General features: G+C 41.5%; 1 protein-coding gene across 2 annotated transcripts in view; it reads right to left on the bottom strand.

Moving 5' to 3' along the window:
• FILIP1 (filamin A interacting protein 1) overlaps positions 1-15,701 on the bottom strand; it is a 140,620-nt gene extending 124,919 nt beyond the window's left edge. For both annotated transcript variants that reach the window (XM_015409539.1, XM_015409540.1), the window contains exon 1: positions 15,276-15,701. The gene's annotated coding sequence lies outside the window, so the exon portion shown is untranslated. The remainder of the gene's footprint in view (positions 1-15,275) is intronic.
• Between the last annotated feature and the right edge of the window lie 1,196 nt (positions 15,702-16,897).

The following is a 16,897-nucleotide window of genomic DNA, read 5'->3' as shown; positions in this document are numbered from 1 at the left end:
GTCGGGGGGGGGGGGTGTTTATATGTTTGTTGTCACAGTAACTGCAAATCTCCAAATAAATGACCATTGCTTCATTTCCTTAACTGCTCAGGTTGCCATGCTGAAATAGCACCACAGACTTTACACTGCTTCTTTCCTTATGTTAGCCTTGTTCAGTTACTGGAACTCAAGCTATTACAGGGTTACTTTAGCTTAAGTGCCTTAGGACACAGAGTGAAAATGGATCTGAAGAACAAAAAAAGGCTTCTTAGCCCCATTAGTTCTCCTGTGATTCATCTTTGTGTGGGAAAGACCTAATTTTCACAGAGATCTCATCAATAAACAAGAGAAGTTGGCAGCAGTATATGAGGATGACGTCAATAGTCTACTGCTTTCAATCACATACTTGTTTGTTTTATATTTTCCTCTTTTTTAAAAAAAAACTAATATATTTGATAAACAGTAACAGCAACTACTGTACCAGCACAATGAGCAAGGACACAGTGCCACCCACATACAATGAGGCTTTCACAAAAATGGGGTATAAAATCAGATAACTAATTGAATGCTTCTAACACTGCTACTTTTCCAGTTCTTCTAAAGTTTGGCTTCGTTCCTTATAAAATGATGACAATTTTTCTTCTTTCACAAAGCAGAACAAGGCTTATAAACTCCCAACAGCTAAATTTTCTCAACTTTAGTTGAGACCCCCTGTGGCCCTTAGATTAGAAACTGTCTTATGTCACTTATAAATTTGGCCTGGCTATCAGAGTTTAGATTTAGAATCTGACTTTTGTTCACTGATGATCAGAACAATTTTCTTTACAGCCTGATGACTGATCCTTATACTCCAATTTGGCTCAACACAGCAGATGAGAAATTGACTACTTTTGGTCTCCCTGCCATTTCTAAAAAATTAATAAAGCTGATTTAATTATTAATGGCTGTATAAAGGATATTCCTATCTAAGATGCATTCTCTAAAGCCCATGGTGTGTGCTCTCCCCTACTATTTAACTCAGCTCCAATGATCCCACAGCAGTATGCATGTTACATATCTATATCAACAGTTCCAAGATATTGTCATGTCTTTATGCTGGCTAGATTTAACATGATACCATCTGCACTCCTGTCAGGAAGATACAAAAAACATTCCATCTAATTGTAGATTTTATCCTTGTTCTGATAACCTGATTGAGACATTGGTCAATGTGTTTTCCACTGTAGATTCTATGTACTCCCAAAATCTTATTGGCAGGGGTTGACCAAAGAACTACTGTTTCTGTAGCAAAATTGTTGTGTTCTGCAATGGGCTGAGATAATCTCTAGTGCATAATTTACTCAGATTCTAACCTTTTTACTGTTAGATGTTAAGATGAGTGTGTCATGGGTGCTGAAGAGGGGACATGGCCGGCTTCAGCAGAACCCACAGCTGGCCCCTCTGAAGCTTCAGAGATCGGCAATTTGCCATCACTGCCCGCATTAGCACCTGGCTCAGCAACAGCTGATGAGGAGCAGCTACAGGCGGAAAGCCCTCCCGACTCACCCCTGTGAGTTGCTCGCTTACGAGACTGACTCCGCCAGGACTTGGCGACCAGGCGACATGCAACTCGTTTGCAGAGCAGTCGGTCAGTTAGCCCTGAGTTTTGACAGATGCTTGGCTGCTGGTGCCGCTGTGCTAACTGGAAACAGCAGCAGAGGGCTATTTAGCTTCAGGCTCTAGGCTAGCTTCTTTGTGGAAGCAAACTCGTCAACTCTGCAACGCCTTGCATTCACTCCGCCTCCTGTTTCCAGACTTTGTTCCTGCTCCTCTCCTCTGGCTTCTGACTCTGGCTTGATCGACCTTGCTTCCGGTTTGTGCTTTGGACTTTCTCTCTCGGGTCCTGCAACGCTCCTTTTGGCTTAAGACCCCAGACTGAACTTGGACTTCCCTCTGCCTGCACCCCAACCCTTGACAAAGTGATGTATGGAGAGATTTTATATAGATGATTAATTTTATATAAGTATTTTTATCTGTTTTTCTCTGCTTCTGAATGGCCTGTGTGCTGTAATAAAGACTGACTCTCAACTTTAAAGAAAAATATCTTTCTGTAAAAATGGACATGCACTTTTTAAAATATTATTTTATTTGACTTTCTAGGTTAATTTTTTGAGAGCAGCATAAACTGCATACACATTAAATTTACTCCAAAAGGAAATACAACCAAAACCCCTCTCCGGGATCTTATCTCTTCCTGAGAACTAGGTGAGATTCAGGACTTATCACAGGCCATTTTCACATGCGACACTAGACTGGATTTTGCATTTCCATATTTGTATCCTTTGAAAACATTAAACAGTGTAATTGATTTCAAAATGCTTCTCCACTTTCTGTCCTACATTAAAAGCAATCAGAATGGATGAGTTCCAGACTAAAAGCATTCCTCCTCCCACCCTGAAAACCCTGACCACATATTCAGTGTTCTTTCCAACCGCCATTAGTACTTATCTATTGCTATGTCATGTGGGTGAAGCCATTTTCAGTCTGCATAAATGTGGGGGAAATAATTCAGATACAATTAAACTAGTTCTGCGGCTGAAAAATCTGATTACCATTCCACCACATAGCCAGTATAAAGGGCTGGTTTTTGATTATATAAACTAGTTCCCCAGGTCAGTCATGACCAATGATCAATGTTGAAGCTGAATAATTTACTTCAGCATGTTATTTCTAATGATTTCAATGTTGCTAATCAATCACTTTTACTCTTTTTAGTCTACTGGAGCTCTATACATCCTCTTTTCATTATGATCTCAATTTTCACTGAATTCTTATGACTGAGAAGAGACTGGATCCCATGTCCATAATATTGTTCAGCTAGCATCAGTTCAAGGAATTATGATTCTGTTTCACAGACAACATGCTGGACCACCCCCTCCCCCCATGTGCCTCTCCCCAATCAAGATATTAGTGTCCATGTTCTGGAGGACTAGTTAGTTTGTTGTGTGTTCAAAAGCTGTTAACGAAGGTCTGAGAAACAGTCAGTACAAAACATTTGTGATTGTATTAGAGAAAGCAAGCCAAACCAAGCATTTTCAGAAGTAGGGCAGAAGCTGGAACTTGAATTAGAGTGAGGTAAATAGTTATTTATTTGGCGATAACATTAAATATTGCTTTACTATTGAAATATGAAGGTTGGATCCAAAGGTCTGCACATATTCTGCTTACGGAAGGACCAATTCAGCACCTCATACCAGAAAGTGCATTGAACAAACTGAAACTAAATCCAGTGATCAACAGCCTCTTGCACAAGTGGAGGACTAAGACCATCTACAGTTGCTACTTTTAGAATAGCTCTTTTGCAAGTGCTTGGTGCAAACAATTGTTCAACAGCCCTAGAAACTCTTTCTCTTCCACTACAGATCCAATCCTGAATATTTAGACATTTGAACTCATGATATTTAGCAAGTACATTTGAAACATAAATGAACCTAGATCCTCTCTGTCCACATTCAGTACTGTTAATTGGATCACATTGGCCCTCCAACAATGTACATTTTTAGTAAGGAAACCAATGCCGTTCCTGTACAGAAACCCTTGTATTCACACCCCGTTACATTCTGGCTTGTTTATGTCAGTTATGCTGTCAGACAGGTCATTTGAGGGAGTCTGTTCATGCTCCAGATTATTTCTCTGCACTTCATATTATTTTCATCCGCTCTTTCCAGCAATGCAGACTGTGAAGCCAGAAAACATGTTTGTTCTTAAAACATATACACACAGTTATATTTTAGTTTTCAATCATAACCCTGCAGAATGAAAAGTGTTTCCACTGGGATGCTACTTATCATTTTCCCCATAAATTCAGTGATTACAGATATCATTTCTTATCAATTTGGAAGAGCAAATAAACAAAACTCAATGTTCCCTGTACACAAATTCTATGCTATATAATTTCATGAACATTTTAATGTGTTAAAATTTTCACAATAGCTTCAATTAAAACCACCTCCCAAAAAACCACAGAAATATTTTCTAATTGACCTTATTTACTATGTATTCTTTAGGAAAGGGACCACCCATCTGTTGGTGGAAAGTAAAACACCAATTTTATGCTGAAGAATAGTCATCACAGGCTACTTTCCAAATACACAATCAGTGAGCTGTATCCAAACAACTGCCAGTGTGGGTTTTCCTAGTATTTCCCTTCTCCCAGCATCCCTTTTGACCTCTACAAAGGTGATGCCTGGAGGTATGGGACCACGCACACAACAAACAGTGCAGGTCAGGGGGGTGCAGTTAGGAGGAAGAATTGGGCCCTTTAGGACCAACCAATTGACACTACCAGTGTGCAAGCTTTTGAGTTCTCCAGAACTCTTCTTCAGCACAAATGTTACAAAAAAAACATAGGAACACTAAAAAAAAACACCTTCCTGGCATGATATAAAATCCTGGTGTAGTCTGTGTTGTGCTATAGATGTCAGATGCAGAGCTGACGCTGGTATCCAGTGACACCTACTGACACTGTGATCTACTGACATTATATTCATGTGTTCTGATCAAATTATTTCCACATACATACACAGTAGAGCTTTCATATTAACAGGAAAAGCCTTGTTGTACAGAGTTAAGCTTCTTAAATGCCACTAGAGTTAATAGGACCTACGCAACCAGACTGTATGTTAGAATGCACAGAATGGATTTGCCACAGCCAAATCTAAGTATTTTAAAGATCCATCAAATTCAGTGAGAAGTTTAATCAGATGCTTAATTTTTTCCTGTAAGAATTTCAGCAAAGCCTTAAAATCATTTGCTTTTATCTAGATTGAACCCCCATATTTGCCTCTCTGGTAAAAGTCATCATTTGATTTTGTGTATGTTTTGGAGGGAGACTGTATGTTGCTGTACCTTGGAATGGATACATATGGTACAATGGCATCCAGTGTCCCTACTAAAAATGTCATTTTATCATTATTTAAATATTTTAGGCTACCTGTATTTATGTTTCAGATGTTCTGCAGTAATTTTCCCGTTCCCTGAGAATCTTCCTCAGCACACCATCTCTGGCTACAGGCCTGAGCACCATGGATTCCAAACAAGGTTCTGTCAGTGTGTGTACATTCCTCTGTCAGTTGCATGTCATAAAGCACATTCTGAAACATCTCCAAAATACGTAAACAAAGGAAAATATTTTTTTCTCAGTTCAAGGAAGAGAAACAGATTAATGGAGACACTGTTATTGGTGGATTTTAAAATGTGCCTGTTAGCATTTTTAGAGGACACTGGGGAAATTTACAATTCCATGGGCATCATTATTATTTATTGTTGTAGGTTTATAACCCACCCTTCCCTTAGGTCTCTGGGCGGCTGACACATTTATTTGGTGGCTGATAGAAAAAAAATTAATGAATAACATATAATTTCCTTTAAAAATCCATTAATAACAAATCCCATGAATCGTTTTTGCTGTGAGGGGCAGATAACATCCTGTCATGAGTTCTTTTGCCTTGTGACCAGTGACTGGAGCCAAGGAGGCCATCCTTCTATAGCCACAAGGCAACCAGCAGTGTGGCAAAGTTCCCTCCAGATAGCAGGGAAGAAGCCGTGTCTCGAAACCTGTTCACCTTCTGGCCAGCATCTGGAGTCACGAAAATCTCTTCCTTGCTGATGGAGTTCTTTATGCATAGGAAGAATTTCAATTTGTTTTTCACAAGTTGAATCCCACATACCCCACAAGTGCTTCTGTGAATGACAATTGTCTTATTCATCAGCTTTGTTTTCTGTCATCCTTCTCTATATGTGGTGAATTCCCTGGATTCTATCCCCACGTGTCCGAAGAACTATGGGGAGGTTACACTATTTGGGGAACTTTTTAAAAAACAATTTTAAAAAACAACAACATGCAATTCAGAAGTCTCAAAATACAATCTACATGTCCTGAAGAGTTGCAACTTTCTATAAAATGTAACATTCTTCTTACTTATCACAGAAAGAATCCTCATGTATAGGAACAACTTGGGAAGCACTCTAGAGGCTACACATCATTATCTGGCTAATGAGTAATAGGCCCAACATCTGGGGAACTTCTGGGTGCCTTTGCAATGATTCAATGAATATTTGCATGTACTGAAGAGTCAGGAATGGATCTTGCTGTAAAGCAATCTAATAACCATTATCTCTCTCACCCAGAGTTACCTTACATTCTTATTAGTACACATCTATGTACACTTTTTGGCTCATGTGAATTAACTCGTTATTAACAGGTGTCCTAAACTGCTAGAATTGTTATTACTTCTGTGCATTTCCTCTTCTGTGGCTGAGTTCAGACTGGCAGTTTGGCCTGACAGCCAAACATTTCAAGAGCATTTCAGTAGCAGATTAAAGGGGCGGGTTCACACAGGTACATCTGTCAGGCGTCCCCCAGCCTTACTCAAGCTATCTTGTGCTGCTTCCCTCACGAGTTTAAAAAGTACCAAGTGAAAGTGAAAGTGGTAGCAAACCGTGTATAGAGCGGGTTGATTCTGGTTCCCTGATGTGTGAACGCAAGCACTACTAAGGCGGGAACAACCCACAGTCATTGATAATAGGCGCTGGCTGTTTCCACGGCAGGCGCCCATGCACATAGGTGCATACAGTGGAGCACAGAAACAGCCACTAACAGCCCGCCAGGGGCGGGCCGACAGTGCAAACACTCCCTTGCACTTCCTCCACAGTATCCCCCCACTTCATTCGCTGCAGTGTGAATGGGAATACCGTGAACAAGCCATTCCCGGTCTGTTCCGGTCTTCTTTGCCACGACTCCCTAGCGCTTCAAATTGCCAGTTTGAACTCGGCCTGTATGTAGGTTGATGGCAGCCCCATCTTTGCTGTTTCTTTTCTGGAACCTTTCTGTTATCCTTGACAGATAGCCAATCTTTTGTTACAGAGATTGCTGGTTAATAGCCTAGGGTAGTCAACTGACATTTCATCAGTGGGAGCTAATGATTAGCCAATGGTCATCCAAAAGGTAAGGAAACTTTTTTGGTATTAGATAGAAAGTACCAGCAGTGGAACAAAGCTCATGGAATGTGGCTTTCCCACCTACCAACCCTTTTCTGCTTTAGTCTGCTCGGCCTCCAAAAATTCTGCACTTGAAGATCAAGGGGCCCATGAACAGTGTGGTGATAAAGTGTGGGTTCTGACGTAGGAAGGGGAATCAGCAGAAATGATCTCATCTTCTCCTGTACTGCATGTGCTAATGTTCTAGCATAAATGTTGGTATGCCAGTGGAAGAGCCTCTTTGGACCTATCCTTGAGTTTTTGAATGAAGTACCCATAGCAGCTTGGAAAAGGTGGTATCCCTCAAGATAGAGTGAGCGGGCAGAGGTGAGAAAGGGCCACATCAGATGGGATGCTGATGGAACTCCTCGGTGGTTTTTCTTAGTTAGCAGCAGCGATGTGGGGCCTCAATTAAGGTTGGGGACAAAAATGGGAGTAGCAGAGCCAAGCTCACCAGTTGCCTCCTTCGCTATCACTGTAGATTGGTGACCCTGCAGGAAGAAGTAATGTGTGTACCGATTAGTGCCCCTGAGAGCTGGCTTGTATCATTGTAGGAAGCACTCAGCTTGGCTTGCTCTTGAGCCTTTTCAACTTGCCAGTCCACCCCTGCACATAAAATTCTTACCATTTTCTTACAGCATATGAGTTTTAACAAATTAGGAAATTGCAATACAGGAAAAGAAGGAAAAAACCAGGAAATGAAAAACAGGAACTGATGCTTATCTTGTGTATTTAATGTCTGATTACATTTAAAAAAAAAAAACATTGGTGAGAAAATATTTTGCACACCTTAGGTCAAAAAGTCAAGAGTGAAATGAAACCGCCGCTATGAAGTGAATCTATTTCTAAGTTCCTGTGTTGTTAAAAGAAAACATAGGATCCCAAATGGATGGACAGAAAGAGTAGAATTTTATAATGATAATTTTCAGTCTAGAAAGAGCTAGTTGCCCTTAGGTAATGCGTACAGTGAGTCACAGCTAAATTACACCCTTTTGATTTCAGTGGAATTTAACTGTCTCTCAGCTGGGCCATAGACTAACACCTGAAGAAGCAGAGTTGGATGGTTTACACAATTTGAAACCAAAATTATGGGAAATAATATATGAGCTAAATTGATTTCTTTTTTTAAAAAAATATAGTATTTAAAAAACAAATTCAGCACATTTGAAATGTATTTGGTAACAGACTAAAATGCTTATTTCAGGAGAAAAGGAAGTCTGTTAGCAATTGCAAATAAGGCACCAACGGAAATGAATTAGAAAGATACAGACTGCCTGTCCCGGGGGGAAGAAGAACAGGCACAAGAGTGGAACTATGTTAAGTGTGACACGAGGAAAGTTGATGTAGAACAAATCACAGAGCCAGGGCACTGAACAGAGAATAGGGAGTGACACAGAACAGAGGCCAGCACAGATGACAAAGATCACTATTTTTGTACTTTGGGAAGGATGATAAGGAGACACCAAAAGGAAGAAGTTGCAGTGAGTGGGTGATTCAGTGCCAGAAATGCCCTATCAGGAGGCAGCCCTGACCGTCAAGATTCCACACAGTTGTCAAATACTTTGCTGCATTAATCACTCAAACATACACAACGGTCTAATACCTAAAATGGTGAAGGAGGCATCTGTAAGCAGGTGCAAACAATTACAGGGAGGGAGCAGCTCAATTCCTTCTTGAGCTTTCTAGCTAGGAGGATTGCTACTCAGGCAATGGTGCTGAGCTCTGGGCTAGCATTCTCCCTTGTGATAACTGATTTTGCAAGAGCCCAAAAAGCACCTACTCTGTTTTTTTTTGTACATTTGCCTTTTTCACTGCACCACAGAAGCTTTTGAAGTGCTGCACATCTGCCTGGTTCTGCTTCTTTGTGTTTCTGCACATCTGCCTGGTTCTGCTATGGGGCCCTATGCCTGGGATATCAGTGAATACCAAGCCATGATCAAAGCAGGAACTATTAAGCATTTTGGTCATGGGGGCCTCAACCATGCCAGCAGAAGAAAAAGTGATATAATCCAGAGGTGATAGAATGCACTGCACCATTAAAATCTGCAGGTAGGGGAACCACACTTTTGAATTCTCCCTTCATTTTTTAAAAGGCATCTCTGAAAATGCTTCTCTGAGCTAGAACTCTTCTCCCTGATTTGCTAGATCTTTCATTGATGGGACTTTTGAAGTGAGGAAACAACTCCAAAAGGGCACCCCCTAATCTGCATTGGTACAGTCCATTCTACCATTTCAAGATTAAACTCACTGTTCTGCATGTTTAAAATCAGATCTGATGCTACATACTTATACAGTTGATTTGGCATTTGTGGACCACAAAACAGAGGTTTCAGACAGCACACTGGGAAGGTTTGCACCATAACCCCTCTCTTTATTATTGTGTTTGACGTGTGCAATGCCATCAATATATGTGATGATTTAGAGGCTAACCAAAGCAAAAGACAGGACTCAATTTACAATCTAAATTTAGATCACAGCAGAAGCAAGAGATTTACAAATTCTGCAGTTGCACATACTTTTGAACAGTGCCACCCATGCTGAGCCTGTGGCTGCATTTGAACAGACATAAAGTAAGTAAATAAATAAATAACAACAAAAGCACCCCAAGAAATGTCATAGAAAAAGAAATAACTATGCCCAGTAACAAATGATATCCATACTGGCCAGGAGCAAATTGGGCAATATGGCCACCAGGAAAAGCCCGGGGGGGGGGGGGGTAATGGCTTGGGGGGGCTGTCTACCACCAAGGCATCCCCAACCCTGGGTAAGGTGAGCTTTGTCTTATGCAAGGTAGCCCATGCAAGGCATGTGGCAGCCACCATGGGAGATGGCAGCCTTCACTCACCCTGTGTAAAACAGGAAGTCTACTTCTCCTCCCCCCTCTGTCCAGTGGGGTAGGGCCAGGGCTGGTGCCAGGTTTTTTTGCACCCTAGGCAAGGCTAACTACTTGCGCCCCCCCCCCACTAACCAATTTTCAAAAACAGATGAATTCTAGCAAAAATTAAAAGCACAAAACTTGACATTGGCCCCGATCACACGAGCCGGATAACGCAGGGGGGAGGCAGGGCTATTTGCGCCGCTGCAATTAGAGCCACCAGAACACTATCCCACGTGTTGGTGGCACGCCACGGTTCCTTCCCTCTGTGTCTGCGCGTCAATGAGGGGCCGGAGGGAAAAGCGGCGCGCTAGCACCATCACACCGAGGGAGTCCAGAGGCAGCCCATGGCAAACTGGTTGCTAGTACCTTCAAGGAGGTAGTTTTTTATCGCGCATTTTCGGCAGTAAGTCACAGGTTGGCCACGTGTGCGCTCCACTTGCCAGATGTTGCGGTGTGATCGCGCCTGGAAACTCCACCATTCAATCGTGGCTCTCCCGCGGCAAACTCAGTGTGTGAACGGGGCCATTGCTAATTTTTTTAAAAAATTGTGAGAATAAGTAAAATGACAGCCTTTGGTTTTCTTTCTCAAACAGAAAACAGTTTTAGCACAGAACTCATCGATCATTTTGAATAATCCTGTGAACTGTGATGTCAAAAATTAAGGCTCTTGAATGTTTCCATTTCAGGCACATCAAAATCTCATTTTGTGTGCCTTTTCCTTTGCAAATTTTGTCACCAATTCCTTCAGGTCAAGTGCTGATGCTCCAGTGTGTTCAACTGATTTAACTGCCAAACCAAATAGTCTCTTTTGCAGCAGTAGTTCTCCTACAGTTTTCTCAGTTTTGCGATTCTTGATGTCAGATTTGTGTCCATTTACCCTTTGGTGTAGGGTTTGACCTGTTTGTCCTATGCAGAGAACTGCAATTTACACATCCTACTGTATTGTTATTCCAGTCTTGCTGTTTTTATTGCTCAGTTACTTATTCATCTTGACTCTAATCATCTCTTCCTGACAACTAACTCCCCCTACCTGCATGTAATATTTGAGGAAATCTGTTTCAATGTATGTGAAGAAGTGTGCACATGCTAAGAACATAATAACATAAGAGAAGCCAATGTTGGATCAGGCCCATGGCCCATCCACTCCAGCACTCTGTCACACAGTGGCCAAGAATACCAGGTGCCATCGGGAGGTCCACCAGTGGGGCCAGGATACTGGAAGCCCTCCCACTGTTGCCTCCCCCCAAGCACCAAGAATACAGAGCATCACTTGCCCTAGACCGAGAGTTCCTATCTCTATCTATATCTTGTCCCAGACCAAGGGTTCCTGTCTTGTGGTTAATAGCCACTGATGGACCATATGTTTATCCAATTCCCTCATGAAGCCGTCCATGCTTGTAGCTGTCACCACCTCCTGTGGCAGTGAATTCCATGTGTTAATCACTCTTTGGGTGAAGAAGTACTTCCTTTTATCTGTTCTAACCCAACTGCTCAGCAATTTCATTGAGTGCCCACGAGTTCTTGTATTGTGAGAAAGGGAGAAAATTACTTCTTTCTCTACCTGCTCTATCCCATGCATATCTTATAAACCTCTATCATGTCACCCCTTTAGGGATTTTGAACTTAGACTTCCCAGATAGTAGGCTGATACTGACCACTTAGTCAAACACATAGCCCTCAGTCTGTGTCATGGTGCCATCTCATGTTCTTGACCAGCACATGAAGCAACTTATGTACAAAAGGTTGCAATGTCCAGCCATTTCATGTTTTCCTCTGGGCCCTAGTCTCAGAACTCTTAGCATGAGATTTCTGTAGTGAATGTCAATAAATCAAAAGTAGGTTTGCAGCTTACAGATACACTCTTGAACAGTATACTCAAGATTGCAACAGCACAGACATTTTGATGTAATAATTTAGAGCAAGGGGTGTCAGTTAAATGAACAAAATATTGCAAGAGTGTTAATGTTTTAAGCATGGTTTTAAGTTAAAACTTAACTTTTTAACTGAGAGCCTGTGGCTGGTTGGAGGGGCGAGAATGCCATCTCAGGGGGGGGCTTTGGAGGAGAGTGAGGGGCAGTCATGCCGCAGCTAAGTGAGGGCAGTTGCGCTTATGGCCACCAAGCCCTGCCAGGCAGGATGCTCTTTGGGTAGCCCAAAGGCCAGGGTGGCTCTTTTACCTCAGTGCCCCTTGGTTAAGCTCCAACGGAGTGGGATGAGGCACAAGGGCAGAGGACACTGAGAGGGACTAGAGTGTGCCCTGGGTCAACAGTTGGCTGAGAGAGCGGCTCCTCCTCTCACCTTTCTTTGATGTGGGGGGTGTCCCCCAGGTCATGGCCAACCAGCCCTGCTTTGCGTGCCAGGCCCAGGGGCGCCTGGAGGGGCGGCAAGGGTGACTGGGGAAGGACACTGACAGTGTCGGCGCAGAACTGACCAGGTGGCACAGGGCTGCTTGCTTCTCTTTCTCTCCGTCAGGTGAGCCCCGAGGCAGCTGGAGACAGGGATTCCTGCTCATCGTCAGTGCCGCTCTCACTGTTGTCCTCACAGCGCTCACTGACCTCTGCACTCCTCTGAGGTCTGCACCTCAGGCGGTGGCCTAGTTGGCCTTAATGGTAGCACTGGCCCTAGGTAGGGCCCTTTTCCAGGGCCTTTTTTGCCTCCCAATCCATCCCCATAGTGGTGTTGGACCTTCTTGCCCAACCAATCAAAATTGTGGTGACAAAAGCAGTGTCATTTATTTACATTATTGATATTCTGCCTTTCTCACATGGACTCAAGGCAGATTACACAGAGTAAGTCAGCATTATTGACACTATTCTTATGAAACAGAGAATAGGCAGCTGCCTATCACCAGGAGCCCATGCTTGTAGGATCAGGCCACTGAGAAGAAGTCCTGTTCTTGTGACTTCTGTAAGGTCATGAAAACATGAAGGAATTGAGGGTGTGCAGAGAAAAGACAGAACTCTTTGTTTATGGAAGATGCAGTTACCACCAACATTTTTAGCCAAAGGCAATAATCATTATTTCTATACATTTCTAGCCCATCCCAAGGGAGGTGGTGGATGCTCCTTCGCTGATTATTTTCAAGCAGAGGCTGGACGACCCTCTTTCAGGTATGTTGTAGGGCTATCTTTCGGCTATGCTCCTGCAGAGTGCAGGGGGTTGGACTAGATGACCTGCAAGGTCCCTTCCAGCTCTAACATTCTATGATTCTAAGGACTCACTTAACTTGCTTTAACTTTTGAAAAATGGTCAAAGCTATTAACAATCTGAGCACAGCTGCTGAAAAGGATATGTTACATATTTCACAGATTTGATAGGAAAATCCCAGAGTCCTTTTGTGGACAACTGTTGAGAAGAGTAATTTTAGCCTGCATACCTACTTTACAGTGGGAAAAGACGAGATTATAATCACGGGGTTTTTTTTTATTTGGTGAAACTAATCACCCAATCAGTTTTCAGGAGCTCCATTTGGACTGAATCCTGAGCTTGTTGTTTGAGAAAAGAGATATTGGGGGGGGGGGGAGATAATTAAGCCATCCCAAGTTTCTCAAGAACTCTTAAACTGTGTAATCCTCAACAATACTTCTAAACCTCTTGACTTCCGTGGATTTAGAAGGGTGTACGTCTCCTTAGGGCTGTGCTGTGTCTGTTTTGTATTGTATCATTCTGTTCCCTTCGGATAAATCTTCACTGCAATGGGATGTATCTCTTTACATGAAATTTGAGGGGCCCGGTATTTGGTATCTGCTTGCTTGTTGTATCAGGTTGCTGTCATGATAATTCAGTTTTGTTTTGACCTCACTAGCCCAAAGCGTTTGGTAAAAGAAGAGTTGCCCATTCCATTAGACGTCTGGGAGTTGTGTTCCTGGCACTTGAAGGTGATTGGTTCTTTGGGTGAAAGAAGAGACAGAGGGCAGTAGAAGCAGGGGCAGATAATATGCACTACAAGGAAAAATGGAGGTCAGAATGTATTCAGTGGGGCAGAAGGGAACCCAGGACAGGACCCTGATTAAATTGATCTAATGCCTACAACTGATACTGGATCAAAGGATGCATTTGGCATATGTCAGGTGGGAAATGAATAATACAAAACTTTTCAATGCTTTATGGAATTCTGCCTCATTCTTAGTGCACCATACTTTCATATCAGCTACTACCTGATTTTTTTAACTGGAGATGCCAGGAAATGAACCTAGGACGTTCTGTATGACAGTCTGATGCTGTACTACTGATCCATGGCCCCTCCCTGCTATGTATACATTTAACTGGAACAAAGCATTCTTATCTTCCCAGTACCTCTACTGAATAAACATTTTGAATTAGAAATCAAAGCAGAAAATGCAGCAATCCCACCTAGAGCAACATATCTTACTATTACAAACTACATTTTTCCTATATCACTTTTTTTTAAAAAAAAAAGCACTGAATTTTCAGTAATAGATTATAGGTGCTTATTTGTTTATTTTGTAAAAAAACGCTTGTTTTAGATAGTTAAACATTAAACACAATTATGTGTCTACCTGACCAAAACTATCAGCTGTAAACTGCAGTCCTGAATATCTTTGGCTAGAATTATGTTTCCCTGAAGTCAATGGGAGTTCCTTCCAAGTGCTTTATTTCTTTCAAACTAAGAAAGAAAAACATTGATTCTAGAAAGAGGGTAAATTATGTACTGCTCTATATACATATAATGTTTAAAGTAATAAATTCAGTCATTGCTATGTATAAAAATATCCTAGTTAATGAGTGCCCAGAGAATAGACTCATGAAGTTATTCCCATGAAGTAAACATTCAAAGAGTGATTTAATGTGATAGATATTCTTGATACCAGCAGAAGCACTTAGGGCTATTGTCAGAAGTGCAGGACGAAATGTACCAGGTATACATACACAGTGACAGATGTACAAAAATAGATCAGTGAAAGCAACAGGCAAGATATAGACAAATAATTGTTTTATAATATGACTATTTCCTCTTACTTACCATCCAGGCTTCATTACTGTATTTTATAGCTGTTATGATTCGAGTCTCGGCAAGTCAATCTTTTAAAAAGCAAAATCTTAATGTGTCTTCTGGTAACATAAGTTTATACAAAGGTGACATTGCACAGCTCATTTAGATCTTATGTCTTCATGTACTATCTCCTCTCTCATTAGCCCTGTAATGTTTCAAAAATTTTCCCAGTTGTCTCACTTGTTAAACAGATTGTTTGAAGAACACAAAGATTTTCCTGTACTGATACAACCTACAGAAAGACTTTGCTTTTATCAAAAAGTTTTCTCAAATTAAGCAAAACACTCAGAGGAGAAGAAAAGGGAAAGAACCAAGGAAACCTTTACAATCAATAATAATAATTCTTACAGAAAGAATCCACTGGAGAAGAAGTCAGTTCAGACTTACCTGCCAGCCACAAGCCCCTAGACGCAGGTCTTTCAGTAAGGCACTCTGTTCTTGGAAGACTTCAGAAATTTAGCTTGCATCATCAGAAGAACTGAGGATACTCAGCCCAGAAGAACACAGAGAAATAAGCTTTCTTTTCTAGATCTACCAGAGACTGAAGTAATGCAGGAAACAGGGAAGAGAGCAGAAGAGGAACGTAGTTCCTGTTCAGAGAAATGCTAGACAGAAGAAAAAGGAGGTACCAGTTCTCTCTTATGTTTCACCCAGGCTTTTGTTCAAAAGCCTTGTCTGTCTGTCTGTCTGTCTTTCTCTCTCTCTCCCTCTCTTTTTTTTTTTTTTGCCCCCACCCACAACTGTTGCTTTGTGGTCGTAGACTTTGGCAGTGAAGTTCTAAGATTGCATTTCCCCTCTCCTGGTCTCTCTGCACACTGTTAAGAGCAATGACTTTGTTGAGCTCAGCTCGCTTGTGCTATATTTAACCAGTGTTCTCAGCAAGTCAAGCCTGTCAACAGCTGAGAAGTTTGGAGCAGGCTTATGCGAAGTTCCTCAGCTGCTGAGTTATCAGTGGATATAGAACTGCACTCTAGGGCACTACATGCAAACAGAGATGGCAAAGGAACCTCACATCTTTTTAAAAAAATCTTCTTGTGATTGAAAAGATCAAAGACTATTTGGGTAATACTCTTAAAATAAAGAAAAACAACAATAGTGGTTTCAGCAGATCCACATTTTTTTAACAATGAAGATTTCTTTAAAATACATTTAAAGGAAGATCATAATTTGAAAGGCCTCTTGTATTCATTGGAAAAGTATAACACACAAAGAGAATTTTGAGGCAAATTACACAATTTTGTGTGTGGAATACTAACAGGGCTCATGTTAGACTCATTGGTGTTCTAAAATTGTACTTAAATAGCCAGCCATCATGGGATACCAACCCAGGAATCGACTTCAATTTGTTTACATATTCAGAGGGTCAGTTGTAGGTCAGAAGGAGTTTAGAGAGAGACAACAACTTGGGCAGGAACTTTCAGCTTGAGTTGCTGTCTTTTGGGGATAAGAGATCATGTGGAAAAATAGCAAGATTATCTCTGGTGAATGGCATTCAAAGTTATGCAGAGAAACCAGTAATCAGCTAATTAGCAAAACACAGCAGACATTGACTTATCTTGGATTTACTTGCAGTTCACATGGATAGTATGACATTAATTTAAGATAAACTTGAGATAAAAGTTAAAATATTAACAATGTTTTATAAACTTATAAACAAATGCTTGCCCACATTTGAATACCCTATCATCAAGGTCTTGTAGGTTCTGAACACATACTACACACAGTTGGCAGAACCTTGACAAGTATTCTAGGGGCAAGATCTGTTCCTGCAGGTCTACTCGTTCAAAAAGAACTGTTCCTTCAAGATATGCTCCCCAATTTCCCTACGTAACCAAAAGAAAAAAAATCACACAAAGACTGAATCCACATGGTTTGCTATGATCTTTGCAGAAAGAACACAGTCCAAGTACATAGCAAGCCATCTGGATGGGAAGGTGCACATTTTAGGAGGTGCTGTCCACATCAGCACCGTTTTCTTTGCCTCAGCCCTGTGGCTGCCATTTTTCTCC

This window comes from Gekko japonicus, unplaced genomic scaffold (genome assembly GCF_001447785.1).
Source record: "Gekko japonicus isolate JY-2015 unplaced genomic scaffold, Gekko_japonicus_V1.1 scaffold1213, whole genome shotgun sequence".
In the NCBI taxonomy this organism is placed as follows: domain Eukaryota; kingdom Metazoa; phylum Chordata; class Lepidosauria; order Squamata; family Gekkonidae; genus Gekko; species Gekko japonicus.
Note: the sequence above shows the minus strand (reverse complement) of the source record. Positions and strands in the feature narration are given on the sequence as shown.